At 50.0% G+C, this 5,052-nt stretch overlaps 1 pseudogene; it reads left to right on the forward strand.

Annotated features, from left to right (window-relative positions):
- The first annotated feature begins 1,915 nt into the window (after positions 1 to 1,915).
- LOC119281105 lies at positions 1,916 to 4,181 on the forward strand (annotated as a pseudogene).
- The last annotated feature ends 871 nt before the right edge of the window (positions 4,182 to 5,052 follow it).

Genomic DNA, 5,052 nt, shown 5'->3' on the forward strand with positions numbered 1-5,052 from the left:
TTTGGGATCGGTCTGCTCTAGGTTTTTTTTTGAGCAACTTCTGCGGTAGGGTAAGAGAAACAGGAGATGGGCCTTTGCTAGGCCGGCTAGGCAAGTGGGCCTCTCTCTCTCTTTGCTGTTTTTATTTCTTTCTAATTTAGAATAAACAGAGAACTAAAAGAAGTGAGGAAAATTCCCCTCGAGTTTGGAAGTGAGGATATTTGCCCTGGATCAATTTAAATGTGCTTAATCCAGGAACATATAGGATTTGGTCATGATGGAGGAATTTAAATTTAATTGAAAACAAATGTACACGGATCACTATGCCTCAGAGCTAGCCGAACGCGGTTCACTCGATAGAAGATGGGCAGGTTTGGTAAAATGATGAATATACACAAAGAAATACCCCCTCCATCCCAAAATTCTTGTATCTTAACAAATCTAAGACAAGAATTTTGGGACGGAGGGAGTAGTAGATGGGCAAGTCGTGTACACAAGGAAAAACTCACGTATTTATTTCCATCACGGGAAAAATACTCCCATGGTTCCCGCAAGCACATCAGTTGATTTCAATTAGAAGAACACACCGTGTATGTTGCTGTCAAAAAAATAAAGAGGAATAACCCTGTATGGACGGTGAGTGATGCGATGAGGAAGCACGCCATGCTTCTCAGGTTATTCCTCCAACGACACCTGATAAACGCTAGCTTCAAGATGATAGGAATAGGAATACTCTAGGACCAATCTATCGAGAAGCATGGTCGGCGGTGAGTGGGAGCCAAGACCACCATGCCATGCACACATACCACCATCCCTGTAAGTAGTTGCCACCGGCTACAAGCGTTTGTAAGAACATGAACATATGTCGATGGCGATGGGAGCCGAGCCGAACACCCACATAAAATTGTATAAAGCTCACGGGCACTCACAAAATTGCTGTTTGGAGCAACGATTTGAGTGTATTTTCTCTTTTCTAAATTTAAAATTAGGTGCAAACAATCAAAACATCTTTAAAGAATATGTTCAAACAATCAAAACATGTATGCTCTACATGAAAAAAAATGCACGTTTGAGTTTTTGTTTTCTTTTTGCCAGAAACATAGTCATATTTCGGATACAAAGACCAAGGAAGACCATGTAAAAAATACAACTACAAGTTAGAAAATCCACACTAGAAGTAGATATTCTATAGCAATCTCTATCGTGGAAAACAATGCATGCCTCTATAACTATTGTTGGCACTATTAAACTTGATTTGGGAAATTAAGCTTTAGTAATATTTCATATTCATGGTTTATGCTATTACTGCTTCTTCCGCCGTGTTGAAATGGTGGGCGTGTATCTGTGTGGGATCTTAAACCATTCTTTTATTAAGATTGAGTTTTTTTCTCCCGTTACAACGCACGGGCATATTTGCTAGTTTCGATACAGAGGTGGTAACAAAGAACGACATTACTCACATCCAGAACGGACAGGCCAATGATGGCGCAGCTAGGCACAGTTATTTGGAAAACGGTTCTTTCCATTTTCGATCGTGCCAAGTATACTAATTTTTTCATCAGATAGAATTGATTCAGGTTGGAAAAGAGTCGAGGACGGGTACGAATCCATCTATGACGCGAACGAAGATCTGGGCTCGGAACGTGTGAGGTGCGAGCGTACGGGCCTTCCAACCCGAGTCGATTTCTTCAGGCCGGGCCTTCAATAAATGGTGCGAACCCCACGTCTCCAGCTCACCACAACACCAACGCAAATCAGCGCTCGACAACATCCAACGAGAGTAGTAATACACCAGAGACGCAGCAAGTCCATCGACCAACGAGAGTTGAAGGCGATGGCGACCGCGGCGACGTCGAAGAAGGCGGCGAACCGGCTGGTGGTGGAGGAGGCCACCACCAACGACGACAACTCCGTGTGCAATCTCCACCCCGACACCATGGAGAAGCTCTCCATATACAAAGGCGACATCGTGCTGCTCAAGGGCAAACGCCGCCACAACACGGTCTGCATGGCACTGCCCGACGACACCTGCGAGGGGCACAAGCTCAGGATCAACAAGGTGGCCCGCTCCAACCTGCGCGTGCGCATCGCCGATGTCGTGTCCGTGCACCTGTGCCACGACGCCAAGTTCGGCAAGCGCGTGCACATCCTCCCTCTGGACGACACCGTCGAGGGCATCACGGGCAACCTCTTCGACGCCTACCTCAAGCCCTACTTCGTGGACGCCTTCCGCCCGGTCCACAAGGGCGACCTCTTCCTCGTGCGCGGCGGCATGCGGAGCGTCGAGTTCAAGGTCATGGAGATCGACCCTGCGGCGGACTACTGCGTCGTGGCGCCCGACACGGAGATATTCTGCGAGGGCGAGCCCGTCAAGCGGGAGGACGAGGAGAGGCTGGACGATGTCGGCTATGACGATGTGGGTGGCATGGGGAAACCGTTGACTCTGATCAGGGAGCTCGTCGAGTTGCCACTCAGGCATCCGCAGCTTTTCAAGTCCATTGGCGTCAAGCCTCCCAAGGGCATCCTCCTCTACGGCCCTCCCGGGTCGGGCAAGACTTTGATCGCCCGTGCGGTGGCCAACGAGACCGGGGCCTTCTTCTTCCTCATCAACGGCCCGGAGATAATGTCCAAGATGGCCGGAGAGAGCGAGAGCAACCTGAGGAAGGCCTTCGAGGAGGCCGAGAAGAACGCGCCCTCCATCATCTTCATCGACGAGATCGACTCCATTGCCCCTAACAGGGAGAAGACTCACGGCGAGGTCGAGAGGCGCATCGTCTCCCAGCTGCTGACGCTCATGGACGGCATGAAGGCCCGCGCGCACGTCATCGTCATGGGTGCCACGAACCGTCCCAACAGCATCGACCCTGCCTTGAGGCGTTTCGGGAGGTTCGATCGCGAGATCGACATCGGCGTGCCGGACGAGGTCGGGCGTCTCGAATTGCTCCGCATCCACACAAAAAAACATGAAGCTGGACAAGGACGTCAACCTACAGGTGATTGCCAAGGATACACACGGCTACGTCGGTGCCGACTTGGCCGCGCTCTGCACCGAGGCGGCGCTGCAGTGTATCAGGGAGAAGATGGACGTGATTGACTTAGAGGACGACACCATTGATGCCGAGATCTTGAACTCCATGGCCGTCACAAATGGCCACCTTAAGACGGCTCTCGTGGGCACGAACCCGTCCGCGCTTCGTGACACCGTTGTCGAGGTGCCCAACATCAGCTGGACCGATATCGGTGGCCTCGACAGCGTCAAGAGGGAGCTACAAGAGACCGTCCAGTACCCGGTCGAGCACCCAGAGAAATTCGAGAAGTTCGGCATGTCGCCGTCCAAGGGCGTCCTCTTCTACGGGCCACCAGGATGCGGCAAGACCTTGCTGGCGAAGGCCATCGCCAATGAGTGCCAGGCCAACTTCATTAGCATCAAGGGGCCAGAGCTGCTCACTATGTGGTTCGGCGAGAGCGAGGCCAACGTGCGCGAGATCTTCGACAAGGCGCGTCAGTCCGCGCCGTGCGTGCTGTTCTTCGACGAGCTCGACTCCATCGCGACCCAGAGGGGCGGCAGGGTGGGCGACGCCGGCGGCGCGGCGGACAGGGTCCTGAACCAGCTGCTCACCGAGATGGACGGCATGAACGCCAAGAAGACGGTGTTCATCATCGGCGCCACCAATAGGCCGGACATTATTGACTCGGCGTTGCGCCGTCCCGGCCGCCTTGACCAGCTCATCTACATCCCATTGCCGGACGAGGCCTCGCGGCAACAGATTTTCAAGGCCTGCCTCAGGAAGTCTCCCGTGGCCAAGGACGTCGACCTCGGCGCGCTTGCAAGGTTCACCGCCGGCTTTAGCGGTGCCGACATCACGGAGATCTGCCAGCGGGCGTGCAAGTACGCCATCAGGGAGGACATTGAAAAGGACATGGAGAGGCAGAGGATGGGGAAAGACACCATGGAGGTGGACGGCGGGCAGGAAGACGAGGTGGCTCAGATTAAGGCGGTTCACTTCGAGGAGTCAATGAAGTATGCGAGGAGGAGTGTGAGCGACGCCGACATCAGGAAGTACCAGGCCTTCGCGCAGACGCTGCAACAGTCTAGGGGGTTCGGCACCGAGTTCCGCTTCCCGGCGCAGCCACACGCGGCAGAAGCTGCTGTCCACACCTCCGCGGCAGCTGATGAGGATGAAGACGATCTGTACAAGTGATCCAGTAACCATTGCTAGAACATGAAGTAGGAGTACCAGAATATTATAGACTCTGTTTTTGTTGATTCTTTCCATGTACGTAATTTTCATTGTAAGAATTTACATACGTCATAGAAATACAGTTGATGAAATAATAACTCCTTGCTGTGCTTTCCTCTTATTTGTAGGCAGTGATGAGATTCTGAAAACTAGCCTAACCGTTAACTGAACCCTCAATTACACGAAACTACCATCGTTCTCTCTGCTCCTGCACAAGGCCACAAAAAAAATTAAAAATGGGAAAATAGTTGCCTGATTAATGTCCGATTAATTTTGAATTGAACTTGTAAGAACAAGAGCAGCTGATGAGGATGAAGACGATCTGTACAAGTGATCGAGTAACCATTGTTAGAAAATGAAGTACTAGAATATTATTGTAGACTCTGTTTTTGTTATGCTTTCTCTTAATTGAGTCGATCATTCACTTTATATATTGTTGATTCCCTTCATGTATATAATTTTCATTCTTTAGAACTAAGAACTTACATTATATAAATACAGTTCGTGAAATTAGAATCTCCCTCTTGTCGCAAAGAAAGCGTAGCACAAGATTTTCCTGTTATTTTTAGGCAGTGAAGCTTAGCCTAAGCCGTTAACTGAACCGTCCCTCTGCTCCTCTGCTCCTGCACAAGATTTGAAAGATCCTCTGTTATTTTTGATTGCCAGACACTTATAATAAATTTGAATATTTTACTTAATTGAATAAAGGCAGTGTAGAACAGATTAGTCAAGGAAAGTGTGGCTTCTTAATTGGGAGTATCTAGGTATCAGTCATGTGTTTTTCCATTTGGTTTAGGTCGTTTTTGTTTTCCAGTCAGTTTGTAACACATGT

Source organism: Triticum dicoccoides, chromosome 3B (genome assembly GCF_002162155.2).
Source record: "Triticum dicoccoides isolate Atlit2015 ecotype Zavitan chromosome 3B, WEW_v2.0, whole genome shotgun sequence".
Classification (NCBI taxonomy): Eukaryota; Viridiplantae; Streptophyta; class Magnoliopsida; order Poales; family Poaceae; genus Triticum; species Triticum dicoccoides.